General features: G+C 37.6%; 1 protein-coding gene across 1 annotated transcript in view; it reads left to right on the plus strand.

The window, feature by feature from the left end:
* The window catches only part of zcchc24 (zinc finger, CCHC domain containing 24), a 38,117-nt gene that overhangs the window by 18,197 nt on the left and 6,997 nt on the right, over positions 1-12,923 (plus strand). The window lies entirely within an intron of this gene.

Consider the following 12,923-nt stretch of genomic DNA (forward strand, 5'->3'; position numbering starts at 1 on the left):
CATTTATTTTCCTGTAAAACTAGAAAGAAATGATCTGGAATGAAGCTCACGATCCTTGAGAAGAGACTAAACAGCTCTTACTGCGCAGGCCCTCTCAGAACAGTGTTTACATCTCTCTTGATCTCTTCTCGATTTCCAATAGCAGGTCGGTTTGAAGCAGCAATATGTGAGAAATTATGCTGTTGTAGGTGCAGCCAACATGAATGTTTTCTAGATAAATTGGATTATTTACATCGTATCCAGTTCCAGGAAATAGGGTATACGTGTACATGACAACGATATGCTTAAAACGGAGAAGCTTTTCCTTTGAGTTTTCCGAGCATAGACGACACCATTGTCGAAACGATCCCCATTCACACGGATCCGCGAAAACGACTAAAAACGCTGTATTCTGCTGCCAGGCCATTTAGATGTCAATGTAACACTATACATTTAACATGTAATACGCATGTGCATGACGTCATCGTTTTTACAGATTCGCGTTTTTGTTGTTTACACAGAGACAGTTTTCAAAAACATGCAATTTGAAACCCGTTTTCAAAAGTTTGCGTTTTCAGGCACCCAAAACACCGTTGTCGTATAAATGAATGGTCAAAACAGATAAAAAAAAGTTTTACGTTTTAGTTGAAAGCGGTGACGTGTAAACAGCCCAGAAAGGTCCCAGAATGTTAAATCATGTCTGATTTAACACATAAACCTAGTTTGAAAGCAACAGAGGTTAGTGGCCTCACTGACACTCCTAATTAGAGGAGGAATGCCAAAACTGCCTGTCTAACAGGCACAGCGAACATCTTGCCTGATAGTAGAGCAGACACAGAGAGAAGGCCTTCATTAAAGCACACATTTGTTCTGACTAAATTTAAATGGGAAATTCAGTGTTATTTCAAGATTAGTCTCCCTTGGGTCTTGGATTCAGGGTTTGATCTACAGAACAGGCCCACTTAAGAGTGTTTACCCACATGATGGCTAACGCTTGTGTTTGATAAGCCCTCTTGAAAAATATCAGTGGTTTGCCAGCTATTTGCCTGTCACCAGTTGTAATAGAGTGCTGAGATGATTGCCTAACACTGGTTTGTAGATATGTTTGTGCCTTCAGCTTTGCCATCAGACTATTTGAACTTGAAATAGTACTTTCTTATTCAATCCTCCTTTATAGCTTTTTAACATTTACTTTAGTTCGATCAGCATCAGTTAACAAGTTAGATTTTTACTGATTCAGTGATGGTATTTCAGAAGTGGCTGTGTATTCGGATTAAATATATATTTTTTTAATATTTTATACTGCATTAAATTGTAATTATTTCATTGTTGGTTCTATTTATTGTGATTTTGTAAGAAGTTGAACATTGACAAAGTCTGCCGAAATGTCAGAAATAATAAAAATACTTAGCTGTTATACTCTATCTTTACAAAGTTCTTTTCTTTAACTTGCACCTAAAAGGTGTGCGTTTGCTTTATTGCTAAATTATTTCATTATAGTCAGTGTTTTACCAGTGGAAGTTCTTTTTTTAGGGCTCTTAAAGAATGAAAAAAAGTATATTCTTTTTCAGGACTTGATTACTCATGAGATTTCAAATTGCCTACTTATCTGCGTCAGCCAAGAATCTGCCATTAAGATGAATGGAAATTCATAATGGATAGCTTTTTCCAGGTATTATAGACCTCCTTGAGTCTGACACAGAATTGTCAATGCTACATTTCCACCTTGAATAAAGTGTCTGTCTGAGTAATGTTGTAGGAAAGCAAAGATTTCCTGCATCGTGTCCATTCGATTGTGCTTGTTGACCCAGTATTGTCGTAATTCATGTTACTATGTTACATATCACTTCATGACATGCATGTGCAATTTTGGCTGGCCAGGTCTCTTGGAAATCCTCTTTGTTTTTGTTCTGAAACTGGGGCAGGGATGAACATAGCAAACACTGTGGTATGTTAATAGCTAGTTCATTTATTTGTGTGACTGAATGCAATTTTATTGCCTATAAATAAGAAATGATTTATTGAGTGTTATGTTTTTCAGCCTCCAGTGGAGGCTGCGATATTGAACTGTTTTTGCTATAAAATCCTTTGTTTTGAGGTTTTGGAGAAGTTTATAATATCATTAATTTTTGTTCATGACTGTAAAGCTATTTGGAAATGTTGCACACTTTCTGAGGATGTTGCCCCATGAAGTATTTTCAGAAACCCTGGATAGTCCATTAACTTAGGCGGGTGTCACGTTCAGAGGCTGACTGATCCTCATTGACCTCTGGATGTCTGGTAAAACACCTACTTAATGAATCATTGTAGCAAAGCAGCTTTGATGGCCACAACAGCTTATTTGTAATGGTTATTTAAACCATATTTATATATGTAAATGATAGTTCAAGATTATAAATTCTCACTTAATTGAGCTGCATTTAAAGCAATCCTATTTGGGATTTTATCTCATTGCCGCGGCATTGTCTGATTTATTTGTTAACATCATTAATGTGATTGAATGTAAAACTTTCTGCATCAAATGCAATCAATAACTTTTTTTTCACTGTTGTGGCAGGCTATAAATGAATGGGAAACTGTGTCAAAAAAATGTTACCAAAAGGAATACAAATGCCTAAAAAATTAAAGAAATTCAAGCAAAAAGTACTCGTATGAGAGCAAGAGAGCTGGTTGAGCATGATTGCACATGTGATATTGATTTTATACAAGTGTTTAATAAATGAGAAGTTTATATTAAGTGTCTTAGCCTACATTTTAGACATTTTTGCTATTTTGGAAATGAAAATAGTTCCAAACACATCCAGAGCAGATCTGTTGTAGAGTTTACGAGCAACACGCAACGGTTCAGTTTCGTTACTGACTGAATCAGCTGTTTGAACGAATCAGTTAAATGATTCTGTGACTCACTCATTAATACAGTGAGTTGTCTCCATCTACTGACGGTTTTACTTTCATTTTAAAAAGTTTAATAATTAAGTTTAATTTTTTTTAAAACATCAATCTAAACAGTATTAATGCAGTTGTAATTGTACCAATTCACCAATTCGCCTTTTATCACCCCATATAAACAATTTCATATTTAAAGAGATTGAACAGTATTCTCTTTCTCTTTTTTTTAAATCACCAATGCAAAATATTTGAAATATAGTGATTGTGTATGGCCACAGTAGCTTTTATATTTAGCACTGTAGAAGATAAGAATGCTTATCTCAGCAGTCATTGCTTGGAAGGAGCAGCTGCTAGTGGACAAATTCAGGGCCCAAGCAATGCCTGTCTTTGTGCAACTAACTCCTGTTCATCTATATATAATGTTTGTACATAAGCATATATAATATTTGTGTCAAGCTAGATCTGTACATCTTTCACTGACCGAATGCCAGTGGTACTTAACTTACTGGAGTTTATAAATACATCTGTATAAATAAATAAGTGTATGTTCTGCGGCTCAATTTAGAATAAAGAGACTCTCACACACTTAGTTTAGTGTTTAGAGGCCAAGTATGAGGGTTGCCTACCTCTGCATCCTCTGTTTCTTTCACACTAGTCAGTATGGGTTTGGTCAAGCTATATTAGTCTGGAATCTATGAAATGCCAACTCCCACTGCCAGCAATCTCAACATGTTCAAGCAAGTTAGCAGACTGTACCTAATGCAGGGGTGTAAAGCTCATTTTAGGTCACGGGCCTGATTGGACTAAGTGTCAGTTTATGCGGGCGGATTTTTTCTATGTTCAGCCTTGCTGAACCCATGCATGTGCTTGCACAATACATACTCACAATTCCAAGATTAATTAATCAGTGGTACAACACAATGTGGAATTTGTTAATTTCATAAACTAGAGGCCTTTAGATAACATGTATTGTACATAAACAATTCATAAATAATGAATATGAATGAAACAACTATATTGACAATAAGAAAAGAAAACCACTTATTCTCTTTGCTAGATATCTTAAGCTGTAATAATTCACCTAAAACTGAATATTTACAGAATTGAAGGCCTAGAACTACAGTGGTGGTCGAAGTACTCAAGTGAAAATACAGTGATACCCTAATAAAATATTACTTCAGTAAAAGTTCAAGTACTTATTTTCTTATAGTCAGTAGTCAGCACTAATAAGAAAGATTAGTGCAGACATTTAATTGTATTGATCTACAAATAAGCAAACGTTTTATTTTACTACCAAAATCTATTATACATTATCAAACATTAAAATTCAGTACACTAAAATATAAATTTAAGTTTTATATAATTTGAAACTGCTGCAGCGGAGAAGATGCATGGACATTAATTCTGCTATTTTACCTAAAATTGTGGTGACACACAATGCGGGACATGTCCACATTCATGAGCATAAACAGCTCACCCTTTTACAGCAGATTTACGTCCAAATAACTTACAGTCATGAACTAAATATGATTTCATTTACAATAATCAAAACTAAATTTTGCCATTAGTAACTTACTTTTCACTCCATCAGTTGCACGCACATTCAAGCTCTGACGATATCCCGGATCATTGAATCAGTGAGTTGTTGATTCAAGAACAGCTGCAATCGGATCAGTCGGATTTACAAATTAATCGTTCAGTGTGATTTCTGATCCAATTCAGCAGGTTCATTGGAATCGGATAAATCTGACATTGTTATCGTGTTATCTCAGGTGCTGGTTTCTTCAGTTTGGATTAACAAGGAACAGTATGTTTTTATGGAATTTAGTGGTGTAAAAGTATGATATTATGCTTTGGAATGTACTAAAACGGTCTGTTGTTGTAATACAAACGAACAAATTCATCCATCCCGCTGTAAAAAGTGAAATATTATAAATCTCTCATACAAATATAATACATGTTTGGGAATGTTTTCAGCATAATTTAATTTTTAAAATTAGATTACTCTTTTCCACGGGCTGTACATTCAGACCGTAGGCCATATGTTTGACACCCCTGCCCGAAAGGATTCTGTAAACCCATATATTTCAGAGCAAGTGTTAGATTGCTGTTCACTTTGGCCAAATGTCTGTTGTTCAGTGTAATCTATACCATATGTGTCTGTTCTACAAAATTGAGGTCAAGGGACACTGAGCACTACGATTGCATCACTGAACGTTTGGCAGAGGAATTGTCGTGTTTGTGTGAACAGTTTGAATCATGCATGACTCATTTACAATGAACTGAACAATAGGAATCTTAATCAAAAGATTTGCAGCTAATTATCAGAGTAAACAGAGCAGTGAAGAGAATGTCCCTTCAGGAATGGCCAAGTTTGGTTTGTGTGCGTTTGGGTATCTATCAGCGAATCAATCTCTTCTGTATCCTGGCCAAACTAAACACAGATTAGTAGAAAGTTGAGTTTTCTTCCCCTCTTCTTCGATGTGGGGCAATTGAGCACGTTTTATCTGGTGGGACTGGTGTTCCTGTGCTATGCGGAGTGCAGTCCCATGGGAGCCGGGCAAGAGGCTCCAGCTCCGGGGCCTCCATTGTTTATACTGATGGATTCCAGATGCTGGCAGAGGGAGCAGCCAAACTCCAGGGGCCTACGCCAAAAAACCAGGAAGCAGTCCAGCGCTATCTGGAATACTTGGAAAACATTGCTTAGCTTCGTAATAACCTAGAAATAAGTGAAAGGTCCAAAACCTGCACTGAATTTCAAACTGATTATTAGTGACCACTGGACATGTGTTGGTTTCTCAATTCAAAATAGTTGCTTCAAGGAATATGTAAGGTCCAGGGGTATATGTCTCAGAGAATAGTGTTAGCGTCTAGTTGTTCTGCTAAATGTGTTTGAATTTCAGTATTGCTCTAGGTCTGATGTTGTGTTTTGGTGACATGATAATGCTTTACAGGTCCAATTTGTTAAAGTTGCGATGAAATGGAAGTAGCTACAGATCTTTTCTTCCTTATTATAATACATTAGGGATGGGCATTCGATTAAATTTTCTTAGTCGATCGTCGGGAGAATTAACGATCGACTATCAATTAATCATTAATATTTTTATATTGAAATTCATTATTTCTTCAACTTTTTATAAATTAAAAATGCAATGAAAATACACAAATACAGTTTGTTTGTCCTCGATGAGATCTTTATTACATGAAGATCAACTTGTGGCAGTGAAACTGGACGTTCGGTAGACTTGAAGATATGCCCTGCGGTGCTCTAAAACAGCGGAACCTGCAGCTGCGAGCCGGCGTTCTTGAACAGAGACCCATGCATGGCCACTTCATCCGTTTTCTGTGATCGGATAGCTATCCGATCGTGAAAAGACCAGGTGTAAATGCCCTCCGAAACGCATTCGAGACGGATTTAAACCCGATCGCTCAAACCACTTCAGGAGGAGATCTGAGACGCATTCCAGACGAAACTGGACAAGAGTAAATGCATCTGGTTGTTGAAACTACATATGTAAATTTGACTTATCCCAAAAATGCTAAGAAATAAACATGTGAGAGCGTTTTATAGGCCTAGGCTATATGTCATGTTATAGCCAGATATGACGGCGTTAGTGGAACACGCATTAGGCTACCACAGATGAGCATCTATTCATCAAGCCGACGTGCAAACTATCGCAAATCAAAGTGAAAGTCATTCATCAACACACAATCATCTTCATTAAAAGTAAAGAACCAAAATGATCTTACCAGGGCTGTTGCCACAATATTGTTGCAGTCTTTGATTTAGAAATTATCGCTGATGATCAATAAAATGCAGCTCATATCAGTTGCTTTCGGACGTGCAACAATTTAAATATGTAGCGCGGGAATTCAAGATCGGATTTATATCCGTTTTGCAAAAACACATTTATATGACCGGGTGTAAATGGAATCGTTTTGATAAATCAGATAGCTATCCGATCTGAGAAAACGCATGAAGTTCCCATAGAACTTCTGCACCAGTCCACTGATTTCTGTTGAGAAAGATAAGCATGTTGACATGATCTGGGATCAGATGCGACCGCAACCTGGTGACAGCCAGTCCAGCCGCCGAAAACACCCGTTCTGAGGGGACTGACGTTGCCGGGATGCACAGCACAGGTACCTCCGCGCTAAAATCAATTCCATTGCTTCAAGACACACACTACGCAACGCAACCTGCATGATTAATCGATAACAAATAAACGTGATCGACGAAATTCTTAACGATCGATTATCGATCGTCGATTAATTATGCTCATCCCTATAATACATACATATGTGTGAAACCATTATTTAAAAAATGTAGGACAGGGACTTGGTTCTATGCATCGATTGAATGAAGGCAGATTTAAATGCGAGATTGGAGTTGATTGTAAGAAAGGGTTGGGCTTTAAGCGGACTGTCTGCTGTTTCACTGGAAGATCGATTATGATATTTTAATTAAAAATTCTGAGGTAAAAATTAAAAAAATGAAACATGCACAGATGAATCATTCACTGTAAGATCAATAACATGCAATCAAAAAAGAGATGTGGAGAGTAGGTGGATTTTCATTTCATGGCTACTTTAATTTTACTACATTAGGTATCATGCACAAAAAATGCTACACAAGATTGATAAATTAGGTTAAAATATTGTTCATTGTTTGTCCATGACATCTAATGCATGAATTATTTGTAACAAAGTGAACCTTATTGTAAAGTGTTACAGAGGTGTTAATGACTGTTCTTGGTGGTTAGCAGCTTCCTTCCTTTTCACATTATGAACACAGATCCAGTGTCAGCTACTCTAGACTCTCCAACACTAATCATCAATAAATAAAAAAAACATCCAGGCTGACCCCAGGTCAGCAACTAAAGCTATAAAGTGTCAACATCAACTTTTCTTGCTGTCTAATTTCTCCCCAAATTCAGTCACTCTACGTGATTGGATTGTTTTTCCTAACACTGAGGCATTGTGAGCTGACAGATTTATCATTTAACAGCACACCTGTTCCCACTTGTCAGTCTCTGCGATGCTGTTCTTGCATTTCGGGTGTAAAAAGAGACAGCTGCACCCGCAAGAAAAGGACTCAGAGAGACCCAAGAAAACACTGGCTTCATTTAGCTGCCCTAGTGGGGATTAATAAATAACACCAGCGTGCACCTGACTGGAATGCTGCTCAATGCTGCTCAAGTCCGTCGTTTGCAGAGCACTCCGGAAATCGCGCACAGACGCAGCTGATGAGCTCGACACTATCATTCTTGTGTGTGGGTCTCTGGGAAAGGCCATCTGCAGGCTCTGTCTTGGCCTTGGCTGAATTTCCTCATCCAGGCCAGACAGAGCTCCACTTGATCCGTTCATACATTGTGATGCTAATGGCTCAGAGCTCTGTAACACGCGTTGGTACGTTCATGTCTGTTTACATGTACTTAGCGCTGGGATGACACCTATTTATGTGCATCGGCATTTAAAAATCTACATACAATTTTTTAATAAAATGATGCTAGGCCTAAAGCTAACTTTACTTTAACCATTTAAAAAAATGTTAACCATATGATGTTGTGGATATTTTTTTAGTGATTGTATGAAGTCAGGTCAAGTTCACACAGGTGGCCTCGCAGAATAACCACAGGTGTACAATAACCACAGTTCACATTAACTAATTATAGACATAGTCCACTAATGTTTGACAACCACAAAGTTTCAAATTACTTGTCTTAATTTTATATAATATTTATATAATATTATAATATCTATTTTTAAAAAAAAATATATATTTATATTTCTAAACTGTTTTTATTATTATTTGAGGGGCACTTTACATGTGTTTGTGTGAATATAGGCAAATATTCTGTTAGTGTTTAGTTCAATGAGTCCCTGTTTACTTAAATCAGACAGATTTTTGGATGATATTTGCAAGAAGGAAGCAGAATTGTAATGTTTGTGTGTTCGTAGAAGGCCAGCTATACAAGACTTTGCGGTTTTCATGAATAGCCAAAAACATTATGCACAACCTTTCTGTCCCGCATTTGTGAAGACTAAAAAATGTGTTTGGATTTTTGTAGTCCCCTGTTGATTTTCTGCCCCAAGAGTTGACATGCATTTCCTTGCAAAACCAAACTTCAGCAGCCTGGGCCAAAGAAGTGGTTTTTTTCTATTACCTCCAAGAATTCTCTTAAACTGCAGTCACCCTTCCAAAAATTCCTCCATTTTGCACACAGAAAAATAACATATAAACAAGTTTAAAATGTGGTAATAAGTTTGCTTAAATTTGTGGCCACTGTAGATCATCCGTTCTTTCTTGAATATATGGCAAGACTTTGTTTCAAAGAAAATTTTAGTACTTAAATTTTTGTATTAATATTCTAACATGCACTAACCCCCTGTAGCACCCCCTAAAGGCACTATTTTGCCAATGATTTTATACAGAAAATTCTTCAGAGAATGTTTAGGCGACTTTTATAATTGTAATACTTGAATTTTTAACATTTATAGAGATATGTAAATGTTCTGTTGGAAGGTTATTTGTTTGATTTATTCTGTTATTCATTTTAACCATATTTTTTGTTTGTTTATCGATTGATTTGCGCTGTTACAGGCACTATACTGTGCTATTATTGTTGGAGCAAGCAGACCCAGTTGACAAAAAATAACATTTTGCTAGCATTCCCATTAAAATGTTTTTTTCTGAATGTTCTCTGAATGGTCAAAACGTCCAGTTTTAAAAATGTTTTAAAGACATTTTTTCTTGATTATGGTAAGGGAACAATCCATTTTGCAAACATTATGGGAAGGAACGTTACTTTTAAATGCATTACTGGAAGAACGTTTGTTCTTAACTTTGAAAGAACTTTGCCATAATGTTAGCCAAAGTTCTGAGAACATTTCCTGTTAGATGGGGAGGAGCAGCTTTATGTCTATTCACTTGCTTAAAAACTGCATTTAAATGCATTTGATTGATTTTCAAATGTAGCCTACTATTCTTATTTTGAACTCGCCCTGAACAGATCCATGACATTTCCCGCTCCTTTAAGTCTGATCTCACTCTAAGCACTGAATCGCTATATCTCACTTTTCTCCTCTGGCACCCTTTTGTTAATCTATATAGTCTTAATTGAAAACAGAGGGCTGATCTGAAAGGGACTTTGCAAGTTTTTTTCGTGTTATACCAGTGTGGAACTCATCTGCTTCTGATTTCCATCCCCCTTCAGTCCTGTAGGGCCTGATTGGAGGAACGTCTCCAGCTGTGAGCGATGACTGCCGTGCTGTGGTATTTGTCCTGTTGCGGGGAGGTTGGCTCTGCTGCTAGGACAGCCAGAGTAAGCCCCCCCCCCCCCTTTCAGTCTCCATTGGGAACACAGCTGGAGGGATGATGAGAGGAGACGCTCGATCTGATCTCCCTCTTCCCTGAACGTTTACAGTTTACTTCGATCTCTTCAATGTTCCAAATTTTCTGCTTAGGCCTCAGATGGTGACCCCACAGTTATTTAAGGTCACTAGGATTAACAATGTAAGGGTTTTTGGGTTTTACTCTGTTGACAGGCAGTGTTGCGTGTATATTGCGAGTGAGTGTTTTTGTCCACTTTTGCTCTAAAAAATAACTTTATAACTCCCTCGAACAGCTGGATAGCGAGGGCTCTTCCTTCAAAACCCCTTTAAGGCTAATGCATAATGCCTCTGAAGTAAACATTGACTTACGGCAGGATGGGAGAGAAATATCAAACATCAGCTATTCATTCGGGTGTTGCTCTTATCGATTCCCTTTCCTGTCTTTAAGCTCTGTTTTCATTGGACAAATAGCCAGATTGATTTACACAAACCTGCTGTGTCCATTAAGCTCGGGTTGGGTTAAAATGGTCAAATTACTTCTAGAGCAATGCACTGGGTAGAACTGTGTAAACACAAATCTGCAACACACAGGCTTTGGTCAGGATTTGTTTAGACTGTGCTGTTACTGTCAGCAGCATTAGTTTGTCATTTCCTTGGTGGTGGCTGTAAGTGGAGCGTACTCTCCATTGCCTTGTTTCCTCGGAGATTGTTGCATTTGGAAAATAACGAGTGTTTTTATTTTGCGCAATTGCTTATTTTACGAGAGCAATATTCTCAGAGCTAAAACAATAGGATAATAAATTTTGGCTTCTTGGGTTTGTGGATTTCAGATCCGGTGGTTAGAGCAAAACTGATGTGTTTCAAATAAGCAACAAATAGTTTATGTTCTCTGATTTATTTAAAGAAAAAAAAGTTCAGCTTTTTTCATTTTTCTTTCAATCATATTTAACAATACATCATTTATTTGTTTGTTTGTTCTTATTTTATTCCCTTTGCATGAGCTCCAGACTGTCTAAATGTCAAATTCGCCAGGTTTCCTTCACAATGCAAGTGTACCTCTAAAATCTTTTGGTCTAACATCTATTAAAACACAGGCAAAATAGGTCAGACTGCTGTAAACAGAATATCATGTGTGTTTTCTGGCACTTGTCCAGGACCTCTGCAGTGCTGGATATATAGAGCCTTTTTCACAGAGTTGTGAATTCTTCAAGACTGCTGATCAAATCTGTCTCATAGAGATGCTGTAACTTGCAAATGCCTGTCCGGTCGTTTCCAATTGCGACTCGAGGCGAACCATCCACCGTTTGCTTGATTGGTGGTATAATTTTGGTTTAGCGTGACCCAGGCTTATATTCTAGCCCTATACACTCTATATATATTTTTTAAATGTATATTTAAAAAATAAAAATAAAAATTAATATTATTTGCATGGACAAGAGGCATAGGTCCCTTTTGATGTACAGAGATATGATATGAAGCTTTACTCCACTATTCATGAACTAATACTGTTCTCAAAAACAGGTCATCTGGCACACACCTGAGTTTCAGGCCATGGGGCAACCTTTGACACCAAGATCATACTCCATGCTGAGTTAATTACTAAATGTTTGACGGAAACCAGTGGTTCTGACATCAGATATCACTGATTGTTTTGCCTGTTCTCCGATTTAGGACCTCACCCATATACCAGACCACCAGCCTTATGATAGCATAGGGATTGGCACCATCATAGGGGTGGCCTTGCGTCAAACTTTCTGTGAAGTTTGAAAGTATGGCCAAAACAACAGCCACAACCGTCATGGTTTCCAGCTGTTGTCGACAGTTCTGTTGACAGTGGTTGACTCATGGTGTTTAAGGTTGGGGAGGAGAGCCTTTTGCATGCAGTGTGTCGGTTGGCCAGTTGGCTCTGTGTGGATGGGAGCAGATGCTAATGAATGATATCACCTCTTTTTTTTACTCATATGGGACCTGGAACTTAATTTCCAAATCCTATCACCAGTAAAGCAGCTTTAGGTCCGCCTATCCCTTTCACAGTGTGGAATAAACACTCCGGTAGCCATTGATTTGTTATGCGAGATTACAGATGGTTGGATGCATGGATGCACATCCTAAATCCTGTTTAGTGTCACAGCAATTTAGCAAAAAATCTCAGGCACTCATATGTGCTCATAATGCACTGACTATACCATAGCCACTTTTCTGTTCTCTTTTGGGAGAGTTGATTAAAAAAGGAAGCAGAGAGTATGTAACAATGACCAGAAAGTATATTGAGACCACACCGCAATTATCTGTTGAGGTTTGAATTCACTTACATAATTAAAATCATTAGAATTCCCCATATACAGAGTTCTCAAATTTGTGTAGCGGTTTGGAGTCTGAACTCTCCAGCAGAAGTCTGCCATACCACACATAGCATGTACTTCAGTTTAGGGAGATGTAAAAAACTGGCGTCATATTTCAAGTCAGCAGCTCTCTGTAAAAGTTTTGTTTAGGTGCTTTTTTTCTGTGTTTTTGCAGCACAGCATTGGATGAGTTGTGACAGGGTTTGACCGACTTGAGTTTAAGCATTTTAAGTGTGCTTGGTTTGGACAAACTTTGACCAAAAAGATGTTTGTGATGCTCAAGGGAAAAACTTTTCTTTTTCTTTTACAGTTGTAGAGGCCTAGATACTGATGTCAGCATTGACTCACTTGTTGAAACTACTCCCATAATAAAGTCCT

The sequence above is a fragment of the Scardinius erythrophthalmus genome, assembly GCF_964197995.2.
Source record: "Scardinius erythrophthalmus genome assembly, chromosome: 21".
In the NCBI taxonomy this organism is placed as follows: Eukaryota; Metazoa; Chordata; class Actinopteri; order Cypriniformes; family Leuciscidae; genus Scardinius; species Scardinius erythrophthalmus.